This window comes from Mchenga conophoros, linkage group LG6 (assembly GCF_057382185.1).
Source record: "Mchenga conophoros isolate Kocher_MC1m ecotype Shallow Benthic linkage group LG6, M_conophoros_male_GT1.1, whole genome shotgun sequence".
NCBI lineage: Eukaryota > Metazoa > Chordata > Actinopteri > Cichliformes > Cichlidae > Mchenga > Mchenga conophoros.
This window is the reverse complement of record NC_140531.1, coordinates 20342232-20356041: the sequence shown is the minus strand read 5'-3', so window position 1 is coordinate 20356041 and position 13810 is coordinate 20342232. Positions and strand designations below refer to the sequence as shown.

Here is a 13810-nt window from a genome sequence, read left to right as displayed (position 1 = left end):
ATCACATTCACCAGAATTTGTAGCAAAAATTAGCCAGTGTGGGGTTTTTTTGGTTTTTTTTTTGGTAAATTGTGCTCGAACTGCACAACAAGAGGTCAGTGGGGTTGAGTTCAGGAATGCAGGCAGTCACCTGTAATCTCCACTCCCAAACTTGAGGTAGTCTCTGGGCTCATCGCTTAACATAATGTTCCTCCACATGTTCAGGTTCCAGCGGACATGTTGCCAACACCAGAGCAAATAGGTCTGATGATAAAGCGCATTCATGGCAGGTTTCCTGGCAAGTATTTCATGGTGCAAGCAACATACTCACCCCTGCTGCTCAACCCGAAAATGCATTTTCGGGTTGAGCATTTAAGGGGAAATAAACAGGTTTACCAACAGTATAATATCAAAGTCAACTTTATTGTCAAAAACAATATGTAGAGATCAAACACAGGAATTTGAAATTGCAGTGCTCCCAAAGACCTCAGTGTTACACTTAAACAAACATAAATAAAAATTTTATATACAATCTTATGAATACATTATTTAGTACCAAGAAGCTTTGTTACAACAAAGAAATAATCTACTGAACACAAATTTCCTTAGTTTTTCAGCTCAGTATAGAATATGGCAATCATAACAATAATCATTTAATTCATAATAGGGCCCAAATCTTACCATTTTTCATGTTCTCTTAAGTTGCACGACATTTCCTGAGTTAATCATCAGAAATTCAGAGACTGATGTGACAGCATCTATTTCTTGTTTTGTTTCACTAAAGATCCCAAACCCCAAATATATTCAATTTACAGTCATTAGAAAAAACAAAACAACAAATGTTGATACTTGAGACAAAAAAATGGAAAAACAAACCACCAACTTTCTCGTGTTTTTGTTGATACGATTCATTATCTGAGTTTCTACAAGCTGATTTTCTGTCAATCGGTGAGACGATCAATCATTTCGACTCCGCTGCAAGATGGCATTATGTCGCAGAGGAATACACAGTCCCTGCGTCGCTTCTACTTTTAAAGCACGCTTATGTGTGAGTAAACACAGTGACAGCTGCACTGACACATTTCTAAGCCATAATCTTCCAGGTGAGCTGTGCGGCGCAGGCCTATGGGCTGCTAAAGGCGACGCTTTGATGACTGTGTTTAGAGGTGGCAATAGAGAGGACGAGGAAGAAGCGCAAACTTCTGTGATAAGGGTTGTACAATTTTATGTAAACATCTTTTAAACTTTGTTCAGAAATGATATTTGGATTATAAAAGTCATTTCTTCAAATTCAAACATAATTCTTTAAGAGTATTCCAACATTTTAAAGTACTGATCAGGAAAAAGGTAAAGATTTGTGTTTTACTGTAGTTTAATGGTAAAATGCAGTGAATATGCAACACAAACTATAACGATAAATGCACCTCACCTCAAATTTACTGATGAAGCTCCATGACGTAACAACTGATTTGGGTGTAAGTCTTTCCTTTGTTTTTGTTTTGTACCTGACAAACCTCTCTGTCTACAAGAAACCCTTTGTGCCTAAAAAAGGTCTGACCTGACAAACCTTCACCTTCACCTTTAACCCTTCACCTCTGTGAAGTCATTGCTAGTCAGTCATAATGGGCACAATGATTTGTTTGGAATAACTCAGGATGTGTACCAGAGCTTTCCCGACAGACTTAGAGGAGGAAAACAGCCTTGGCATGATGTGCACAGTTATGAGAGCTGTAATATTAAAATCCTATTGTGACATCATCATTTTAAGGGGGTTGTTATGCCACAAGCTATACAGTCATGCACCGATGAAGTCACTCAGCGCTGGTGGTGTGGGGGAAAGGAGCAATGCTGAAAGACCTGAAGGATTAATCTGACATAGAACCGTATATACTACCTATGAACTTGGCATCATGTGTGTGAAAAACTGGAGGTAAAAGTGACAGAGGAGGGATGAATCGATCTTACACTGAAATAACAGCTGACAGCAGCAGAGAGACCATTAAAAAAACTGAGAGCTGTAAAATTACTGGCTCCCAGTCAGAGGTTAAGGCAAAATTTGATTGGTTTAACTGAGGAAAGTGCACTCTCAGTCAGCTGATGTGATGAGTTAGGAGAAAGAAGACAGAGAATGTAAATAAGGAGCATAAGCAAGAGATTGTCTTCCTCAGAGCACTGTATTAAACTTATTATGTCCAAGTTCCAAGTTCCAAGTTCAACTTTATTGTCACTTCAACCATATACAGTTTAAAAATACACAGTGAGGCGAAACAACGTTCCTCCAGGAACCAAGGTGCTACAAGACAAGTTAGTGCAAAAAAAATAATAATATATAATATATCTAGTAATAATATTGTGCAAAAGAGCATTTACAGGTTGGTGTGTGCGATGGTTTGGTGGTGTAGGTCAGTGTGTTTGCGCTTTGTGTTGGTTAGTCAGTCCAGTCTCAATGTTTTGAGGTATTTGAGTTAAGCTGAGTGATAATGTTAGTGTATGTGTGTGTGTGCGTGTTTATCAGTCAGTCCCTTTTTGCTGAGGAGACGGGTGGCTTGTCCCAGCAGTGAGTAGAAGCAGTGGTGCGTGGGCATGTTTAGGAAAATTGGTAGGTGTATCAACAAAAGTGTTAATATGTGTGGTTAAGTGTGCGTGTATATGTGATTAGGAAGTCAGAGATTGGTTTGTTTGGGTCTGGAGTAGTGAAGTTTAGTATCAACAGTCTCACACTCAACTGTCATCTTTAAGCTGAGGCTACTTTTATACGTTGTTCACTCTTTTCCATCTCTAAATAGAAAAAAAAAATTTGACCACTGTGTTTGCTCTGTCAGTTATTATTGCACAACAAATTAATAAACTCAGATGTTTGCTCATATACACAAACATTACGCCCACTGACAGGTGAAGTCAAGGATTTGAGTTGTCAAGGGCCAAATTGTGATGGCTGGATGACTGGGTCTCTCCAGAACTGGAGATCTTGTTACGTGTTCCTGGTCTGCAGTGATCAGTATTTAGCAGAAGTGATCCAAGGAAAGAACACTGGCAAACCAGTGACAGGGTCATGGACAACCAAGATTCACTGACACACATGGACAGCGAAGCTGGCCTGTATGGTCCGATCGAACAGACGATGCAGCAGTTAGCATCAAGATAATGAACCCTGGCACGAAGCAAAAAATGATTTAGAAATGGTTTGAGGAGCACAACAACAAGTTCCAGGTGTTGACTTGGCCTCCAAGTTTCCCAAATCTCAATCCAATCAGGCATCTGTTGGTTGATCTTGTTACAGATACCACAGCACACCTTCGGGGGTCTAGTGGAGTCCATGCCTCAATGGGTCAGGAAAAATAGGAACCAGCACAATGCTAGGCAGGTGGCCATGATGTTATGTTATGTAAATGTTGTGCAGCATGTAAAGGCTTTGCAATCATGAAATGAAATCCAAGGAAATGAATGCTTCAGAGTTCTTCACAGACAGATCATCATGAATCCGTGTAAATGCTCAAATACACTCTGCATGTAACATTAGTTTTAAACTTATGTAAATGAAGAAAACACAAAAATCTTTAAAAATGATTACTTCAAATTCAAACTGGAGACATAACACACACAACAAAAAAATCACACCAGCTGTTATATTTCTTTTCCCACTTTGCTTACTTATAGATCCCTACCATTGAAGGTCTGCCTGGCTTTGTGTAGCCCCGTGATAGATACAACCGAAAAAATTAAAGAAAAGATTTCCACAGCCTCCTTCATATTCATCGTAATGTGTGTTTTATGCAATTTCTATAAATCGTTTTTCTTTTTCTTGTTTTGATCACTGTAGCGCGGTGTCCTTTTCACACCGCCCTGTACCACATGCTGTTTTGAGACTACAAAATGCATTTTACAGTTTTGGGGTTTTTTTTGCAAAGGATAAATCCTGAATAAATTTGTCTTGACATTTGCCTAAAATAATGATCAATCAGAGCTTTTGTTCTTAGACATGAGACTTGATTGACAGTTACTTTAAAGAAGAAGAAGAAGAAGAAGAAGAAGAAGAAGAACCTCTCTTGAAGTGAGATCGGTATCAGAAACTGTGCATCTGTGTGTGGAAGCTCCTCTCTCTGAAAATCATTTCATCTTCCTGGCGATAATAGCCCCCAAGGGAAATCTGCCTAGGTGGTCTTAACCTCTCAGTCTGCAGAGCCACGGCAGTGTATGGGTCTCTAGCAGTGGGAGGCATGAACCTTCGTGGCAGGCCTTTGTTCCTATCTGTGTGCTGCTGGCATTGCTTCCCATGCATCTGCTCCTCCCCCTGTTTCCTTGAGCTTTCCACTGAACTCAGAGGAGTAATTAATAACCATGACCCCCTGATTTAAATGTAGCCTGCATTTGGTCGATGGGAACAGAATCACGGAGGAGTGAAGTTGTAAGACATGGGTGTTTGAGGATTGATGGTGTGTATCCATTGATTCATCCGTTTCAATGTGATCCGAGCTCCGTGCTCACATCTGTGAGGGGGGGGGAAAGGCAGTGATCATACAGGAACCCCGCTCATATTCATCCTCCTTTTCTTGCCTCGCGAGATTAGAAAAAAATGATGCAAACAAAACATATTTCACAAGAAAGGAAAATTATTAAGCTTTGGTGGACATGGAATGATCCACATAATGATAGGAAGCGAGTAACTGCGTCATACCCGAGCTTGTTAATTCAAACACGCTCTATACTTCTGTTTTGCTTTAGATGGCTCAAAAGGCTTTCAGGGTGTAATGATGTTTGTGTGCAAGTGAGGAAAAACCACAGCAGAGCCACAACTGTTTCTCCGATGAAATAAAATGTCTGACCAGAAAGAGGGAGGAGCTTGACTGTAACTTCTGGAGGTGTTTCTGATGGGCTCCCACAGACTGTTAAGGTAAACAGCATTCCTTTGAGGCCTTCAAAGCATGAAGACGCAGACACAGATGGAAAGAGAGTGAAGAGAGACTAAGAGAAAAAGAGGGCTAGAGCAACTTGGGAAAATAAACAGTGGGAGATTATGGGTTTGGCAGTGATGCACCAGAGTGTAGCAGCAACCTTGGCAGCATTTATTCAGAAAGCAGCCTCACTTCCTCCTGCAGTCTTTAATATATGATGCCCTCACCTTTTGCACATTAGCCTTCTGCTGTGATTTAACTGTTTTACGCTGCTTCCTTGGGTTGCATTTGAGCGATTCCACCTCCCATTGCAATTACCTGCTAATTGGAGTGTATAGAGCGCACCTCATTGTGCTGAAAAGAAACTCCCAGCACACGGTCTACTACAGGTGATGGCATCTACACACAATCACTCCCACACAAAACGCAGCTTAGACCTGAGGAAAGGAATATCTTCATGTAGCCTACATGAATGAAAATTTGGGGTCAACGCTTTAGATCTTTAGAGCTAGAGCTTAGAACCTTCTTAAAAATGGCAGGAACCACAGGAACACAACTTGCAGAATACTTTACCAATAGTTATGAGCGTAAAGTGCTACAACACGTAGTTCATCACATGCAGCTGCATATGAGACTGCATAGCTACAGAACAGTGCCAGTGTTAACCCACTCCAACCAGCCCGTTCTCCAGAGGTGTGGACTCGAGTCACATGACTTGGACTCGAGTCAGACTCGAGTCATTAATTTTATGACTTTAGACTTGACTTGAAAAAATGTTCTAAGACTTGTGACTTGACTTGGACTTTTACACCAATGACTTGGGACTTGAATTGGACTTGAACCGGTTTACTTGAAAAGACTTGATATTTTACCCCAAATATAAAATTTAACACGCATATTATATAGAGATTGAAAATGTGACGTCATTCACGGGTAGAACCGCAAAGGATTCTGGGAACTCGTGGCAAGAGGTACTAGCGCGTGCAGGCTTTCAATTGAAATCAGTCACACAGCGATAAAAAGAAACACAAAAATGTCAAGAAGCTGTTGTATTATTAACTGCAATAGCTGGTCGCATGACAGCCACGGGAAGCCGACGGGTAAAGAGATCGGTTGTTATCGGATTACGACGTTTAAGAGAAATTGTTCGAGCCATGTGACAAACAGGCGACGGATGGCCTGGATTGCAGCCATTCAAAGATCAAATATAACGTCCCAGAACACTCCAGCTCACAGGTTAGTCTGCTCCAAGCATTTCCACAAAGGTCAGTCTGCTGTTGTAGTTAATACGTCATTTTCATAACATAATTGGTGATATAGGTTACAAGCAAGTCTGGCGCTGAACAGAAATTGTCGCGCTATGCTCCTTTGTTTATTGTGCATAAATAGTGAATTGTCCTGACACAATATTGCGTTTCGCTTCTGTTATTATGGTACATTGACAAAAACATATACTTTTATTCACAGGGTAAAACAGTTGTTTTGTATCACTAATTGTCCAGTACGATTACAGCATACAATATTATTGTCACTGCTACATTTCTGTAACGCGTACCAGAAATTATTTCCACTACTAATTAATTATCGTTGAGCTCAAAGGTCCTATTAATAAACGGTTAACGAATGTGTATTTATGAAGACGATTTGTGAGACTGGTAAACTTATATGATACATACGATGGTCTTTCGTTCTACACGGTGCATTTCAAGGTCCTGTAGCCATCCGGCGGTAAACTGTACCTGGGCTTGTTGCAGTGACCTGAAGTTACTAAACTTCATGAGTGTATGCACTCACTCCAAGAACCGTATGATTATAAATATGCATATAAATATGCTACGATGAGATAGCTGACTTCATCTAACTAGCAAATGTTTTCCAGGCTACGGTGATGCAGTTTTTTTTTTATGTGTATGATATTTTTGTCATGCGATTTTAAAGCTGGTCCTACAACCGCATCGAAGAATAACATGCAGCTTATCTCAGAAATGTCGGTGAAAATTATTCTTGGAGCTAGGTTTAATTGAGCTGCATTCTAAAGAGGTGCAATTTCACAATTTGTGTATATTTTCTAAGTTCACTATTTTGTCATGTGTTGAGAAAAACACAGATTTAAAAATTACATGGTCTAATATTTACATTTAGCATAACTGCAACATGCTTTTTTTCGTTTTTTTTAATGACTCGAAAGGACTTGAAATTCAAAATTTCAGACTTGTGACTTGACTCGGACTTTTACACCAGTGACTTGAGACTCGACTCTGACTTGCCTGACATTACTTGAGACTTGACTTGAGACTTGAGGATAAAGACTTGAGACTTACTTGAGACTTGCAAAACAATGACTTGGTCCCACCTCTGCCGTTCTCATTCCCAGGGTATCAATTACTGCAGCTTTGTCAAAGCTTCTGGCATCTCCAAATTAAGCACAAGCTGTCCTTTGGCATCGGTGCCATGATGCACTGGGGGGTTTTTGGTGACAGTGAGATGGGTCTCTCATTCCCAAGTTGTCAAATATGGAAGTTCATAGAGGATCCCTTGGAACCACATTTTAAACCCAAGGGTAAGTGCCATTTTTCAAATTGCAGGCTTAATGCTGTGAATTAGCAGTTTTTTTTTGTTTTTTTACCCAAAACATATTTTCCTAAAACTAACAAAGTAGCTTTTAGTGTTTGAACCAGGCCAACAACTAGAATAAAGAGTAAAAAACAAATAAGCAAATAAATAAGCAAGTAAAAACCAAGTTCAAAACACAACTTCGAAATAGGGTGTGAAATACTGCTGCTATTTGTGACAGTGCCGCCTCACTTTATGCGGCAAGTAGCATCATGCTGTCCCAGATACCACAGGAAACTTTCATAGATTTTCAGAGGTGGAGATAGGAAAACAACTGGTTTTGAGGCAGTCTAATGTACTGCTTTGGCTCTTTGATGTTGCTTTGAGGAAACAGCGAAATAGTTTTGAAAAAATATATATATATATTTTCTCTTTTTTTTAACTTTGCTTAGCATTTGCTTATTTGGTCTTTCCTGGGGTGGCGCTGTCACTTGGTGTTCGCTCTCTCTGCGGTAGAATATCACTTCCTGGTCCAACACACTGGTGTTTTTGAGTAGCTTATCTTATCTGCGTAACAATTTAATTAAAAACTTAGACATAACTTCTTATTTCATTGTGTAATCTTCACGTGCTTCATCCAAAGCACACGCTCTGTGTATTCACTCGCTAATGTATAGTCAAAGTATTCACTTACTGTTTCTTTAGGGTTTTGCTATCTTAACTTAGCTTATAGCCGACTTGCTAGCAGCGTGGCCTCTTCACCTGTCCCCCCTGCACTTTCATGGATCACCTAATTGGAGACTTGGCTTTGCACCCTCGAAAACCCGTAGCTAGCAGGGTCCCTGTAGCTGGTGCCCCGCTAGCTGTCTCCCAGCAGACTGTCCCTAGCAGCTGGGGAAACAGGATGGTTAGGTGACGGTGAGGACGAAGCGTAGTTCTGAACAGAAGCCTCTGGTACACCACCAACCTGTTCATGTGTCTAACCTGTTCATGGATCAAACTCCGGTAATTGGCGATTCTGTTCTGAGACGTGAAGTTAGAGAGATAGGATACAGTTTCACTGCTATACAAATAACGCCCAACTTTATCTATCCATGAAGTCAGATAACACACACCAATTAGTTAAACTACAAGAATGTCTTCAAGACATGAAGAACTGGATGACCTCTAATTTTCTGCTTCTAAATTCAGATAAAACTGAGTTTATTGTACTTGGCCTTGAAAATCTTAGAAATATGGTATGTAACACAATTTTTACTCTCAATGGCATTACCTTGGGCTTTACTGTGAGGAACCTTGGAGTAATTTTGGACCAGGATATGTCCTTCAATACACATATTAAACTAATATGGAGGACTGCTTTCTTCCTTTCTAAAATTAGAAATATCCTGTGTCAGAGTGATGCTGAAAAACTAGTTTATGCATTTATTACTTCTAGGCCCAGGCTCATAGAAAACAGGTCTTCCCCAGATCCAGCATCAAGCTGGCACTTCTGACTGACTGGTGTCAATGCAGAGACCATGTCAACCAGATGTGGGCCAGGTCTGGCAATGACGGCACTATGTATGTTCCTATTTTCCTATTTTAGTTAGAAGACCCAAATGCCATGTTGCAATACTATACAACTATGGTAGCCAATGTTTCAAATGCAGGTTTGACAGGTTTGTGAGTGTACACTTTATTCAAAACCTAGTGAGGGTTTACTGGAGGTAAAGCAGAGTTAGAGCAGGTCACCTACTGATTGGAAGGTTAGTGGTTCGATCCCGGGCTCCTTCAGTCTGCATGTCAAGAATGTGAATGTAGTTAGGAAGCACTCAGTTTAGAGAAAGTGTGCGATTGGGTGAATATAGAATGTTGTATAGAGCACTTTAAGTAATCCGGGAGAGTAGAAAAGCGCTATATAAGAATCAGTCCATTCACTGTCTGAACAGATTTTCGTCATTTTATTTTTGCACTACTATGTTCCGGCACATGTTGTTATTACATGGCTTGATTAAAGTACACATTAGGCTGACATCTGGGGCCAGAGCTGAAACTGTCCTGGGCCAGCACAGGGCCAGTGGTGTGTCTGCAACTGGCCCGTGGCTGCAGACAACTTACACATGGCCCACATACCGCAAAGAATGATGGCCCTTTGGTGGCCCAGATCAGGTTTGCCAAAGGTAATCCACATATGGGCTAGCACAGGACCACCAGTGTGTCTGCAACTGGCCTTGTGCTGGCCCATGTGTGGGCCACCTCTGGCAAACCAGATCTGGGCCACCAAAGGGCCATCATTCTTTGTGGTATGTGGGCCATATGTAAGCACATTGTGTGGGCCAGATCCAGGCCATACCAGTTTTGCTTTGTGGGGTATAGTACCATATCACCCCAATAGAGCACTTCGCTCTCACACTGCAGGCTTGCATGTTGTTCCTAGAGTATTTAAAAGTAGAATCGGAGGGAGAGCCTTCAGTTTTCATGCCCCTCTTCTATGGAACTAACTTCCAGTTTGGATTCAGGAGACAGACACTATCGCTACTTTTAAGATTAGGCTTAAAACTTTCCTTTTTGCTAAAGCATATAGTTAGGGCTGGATCAGGTGACCCTGTATACTCCCTTAGTTATGCTGCAATAGGTGTAGGCTGCTGGGGGATTCCCATGATGTATTGAGTATTTCTTCTTCAGTCACCTTTCTCAGTCAACATGTGTTAATAGACCTCTCTGCATTCAATCATACTTGTTATTAATCTCTGCCTGTCTTCCACAGCATGCTTCTCTCACCCCAACCGGTTGCAGCAGATGGCCACCCCTCCCTGAGCCTGGTTCTGCCGGAGTTCTCTTCCTATTAAAAGGGAGTTTTTCCTTCCCACTGTTGCCTTGCTCGTGCTTGGTCATTTGATCGTTGGGTTTTTCTCTGTATGTGTTATTGTAGGGTCTACCTTACAATATAAAGTGAGGCGACTTATGTTGTGATTTGGCGCTGTATAAATAAAAGTGAATTGAACTGAACTGAATTGAATTATTGTCCAAAAGTCTTGAGTTTTCAGAAGCCCATCAGAAATGGTGTCAATGGAAGGGTGGCTGTCAAGAAGCCATTCTTAAAAAAAAGAAACAGGAAGAAAAGACTGAGGCATGCCAAATTACACAAGAAATGATCTGAAAATTAAGATGATGACGCTGAATTTTAAATCTTTGGTTGAAATGATCATCAGTATGTATCGAGGAGGTCAGGAGAGAGGCACAACAGTGTTGGTAAACACGGTGGAGGCTCTGTCATGGTTTGAGGTTGTCAGTGTTGTTGTTCTTGTTAAAACCGATGCAATTATGAATGCAGAAATGCAAGAAAGCCTGAAAGAGACAAGAAAGAGAGACTACACAGCATTTAACAGTAAAGATGGCCATACCAAATATTGCCCTTCAGGTCCTTAGAACTGTACAACGTATGTTTTTGCTTTATATGCCATATTTCTATGTAATGTTGGCATGTTTCAATAAACTGCTGAAGCAATTTCCAAATTTCCCTAGGAAAATTTAATGAAATGAAGGGCTAGTCAAGAGCTTTGCACATTACCGTGGATTCACTGACCCTCTCATACCCTGAACATGTATACATTTCTTGTCTACCTAACAAACCAACTTCATATCTGCCTATGCTTACATACATTTAACAAATACATTCACTGACAAGTGATTCAAATTCGGAGTTTCACCTTTCATAAAAAGGAATTGTCAGGATGCCTTTACTTTTGAGTTAATGTGTGTAAACATTGTTGCCTTGCTCATCTGTCAGCGTGGGTGAACAAACAACTTTAGCAAACACAAATATCTTTTAGAAACACCTAGTTAAACCCATAGGTCACATTCTGGATGTGACTCAGTTTGTGTGCACTCACACTTGTCAGATTTTTTGCTTTTTTTAAGTGTCTACATCTGGTTGACACTGTCATATCACAGACGCCACTGCTGCAGTGATTTTACCATTAAATGACAATATTTCTAAAAATAATAATAATGTGTTGACATTGTATTTGTTCCTAAATAAGTATTAATAGATATGAAGACCACATTTACATCAGCTATTAACATAAAGTCTATATCTGTTGTCCGTTTAATTATGTCCACATATCCAGCCAGACAAGTAGAGTGATCATAAAACCAGATGTGTTGTTAGTAATATTGTTGGTTTATGTATGTTGTGAATTATATCCACGATTTGGAAGATTACAACTGGTACACCTGGCTAGTAACATTAGTGCACCCGAATTACCATACACCCAGATATGATATCTCCATACATATCATTTGTAAATACCCAATGTAACTAATTTGTTATTAGAACTTAAATTTGTTACAAAGAAAAGGCATAAGCATAGTTTGATATTAAAAAAAAGATGTTGTCTTTGTAGTATAATGTAACCAGTATGTAACAAAATATATAAACAATGGGCAAATCAGAAGATTTCAGGAACGACAGGAGCCCAGAGGATGGGTAACCACAATGAAAACACAACTGCAAATGATGAAGCAATAGTTCAACTGTATTTGAAATTTGTGCACTGTATTGCCTTTACAATAACAACCAAAATTGTGTGTGCGCGCACAGATACCCAAAATAAAAAAGAAAAGAATGTTAGACCCGGGTCTTTTAAAGTGTCAATAGGATCCAGATCAGGCCTGTTTGGTGATCTGGTGAGTTATTGGTGTGAGTTCAGTCCACGATCGATGTATGGTTTGCACTGTTTTGTCCTACCACAGTTCAGGCAACCAGACTTCAAGATTCAATTCCAAATGGGCTGTGGCTCGCCATCCATTGCAATGGAAAATTATTCCTCTTCTGCGGATTTCCACAAAGTCTGTAATCCAATGTTCTCCGAGGAGTCTCGGCTCCTTTCTCCAACTCAAAAAACCTGACCTAAGAGTGAGGTCAGAATTACTTCAAATGAACACGGTTCACACTTAACTAACACTTCTGTTTAAAGTATAAATCATGAACAAAATGTGTTTCAATTTCTAATGTTGTACAACTAATCAAATTCTAAACGTTTTCATTACATGGCAATGTAGCTATCACCAATCATTAAAGCAATTCACACTGCTCATTAAAAGCAGCAAACTCAATATACTCTGCTCACGGTCAAGTAACAACAGTGATGAATAAAAGTAACACAATAAAACATTTCAATACAACAGATAGACATACTGTTTTTTCCTTAACCTAACAACAGCTAATAAGTTCTCAACTAACGCTTAACAACGGGAGTGAGCGTTTAGCACACTCGCTAGCTACTTGCATAGTACCGTCACCATTAGCGTTTGTTTTTTGAAGCGAACAACATTAACATTTCAGGATGCCGATCAGCGGCTATAACAGTTTCGTTACTCACCAGTGCAAAGCACTTCGTATTCATAAAACTAGCTTCGGCTATCCAAATCTGGCGGCTAATCAAGCAGACACCAACAGCTTCGCTGTTTCAACAGCTACCACGTTTTCCCCACAGGTACTGCTATGGCGCGTGTGGTCTAAGCAGCCTTAGCAGCGCAACCAAACATGAAAAACAATCCCATTGGTTGGACTGCATTTGTATCCAGGTCAAAAAATAACCTTTGAGAAACAAAATAAATAAATAAATAACACAAATAATGCAATTCCATACAAAATAATTTGGATTTTTTCTTTAGAGTCTCTCTCCAATCATGAGTGCTTTTAACTGAACAAAATAAAACACCTTTAATAATAATTACAATAAACAGTCTCTAATTCCATCTGTTTGCCACTGGGCTACAATAAACTTTTTAAAAAATGATTTATTGCTTTTCAGCATCTCTAATGAAATGGAAACAACTTATTCGTCTTATTCGTCACAGGTAAGTGGAAACATCTGAATCCTTTTTTTGTTTTCATTTTCATTATTACAGCTTGCAGCTCATGAAAATCAGAGTATGAGTAAATTATTAGTCAAACTGTACAAACGCCATTTATCTCTTCATGTAGTTCAGTACACATAACCACAATCATGGAGAAGGCTGCTAATTGACAGGTGTTTAGATGATGATCACTGACATCCTCTGCAAGGAACGTAAGCTAGAGGACAAGGTCACTGGTGAAAAGGCTGCCTGATCACAGATTGCTGTATTAGAGCAAATAATGAAAAGTTGAATGAAAGGGAAAAAAGTTATAGGAGAAGGTACAGCAACAATGGGGATGACTGCAACCTTGGAAGGATTGTCAAGAAAAGTCTATTCAAGAACTCAAGAGAGTTTCACAAGGAACGAACTGAATCAGTGCCTCAAGCGTCATCACACATCTCAAGCTAAGGGGCTACAATTCCTGTCAAGAACTGGAAATTCAGGGTCCTATAGTCGAGAGGAAGAGTGCAGATGCCCAGAATTTAACATGTTTGAAG

At 39.9% G+C, this 13810-nt stretch overlaps 1 protein-coding gene across 1 annotated transcript in view; it reads right to left on the bottom strand.

Moving 5' to 3' along the window:
• cxxc4 (CXXC finger 4) overlaps positions 1–13159 on the bottom strand; it is a 43614-nt gene extending 30455 nt beyond the window's left edge. Inside the window, exons 1-2 of the transcript XR_014892718.1 lie at positions 12791–13159; positions 12157–12318 (exon numbers count right to left, since the gene is read on the bottom strand). The gene's annotated coding sequence lies outside the window, so the exon portion shown is untranslated. The remainder of the gene's footprint in view (positions 1–12156; positions 12319–12790) is intronic.
• Between the last annotated feature and the right edge of the window lie 651 nt (positions 13160–13810).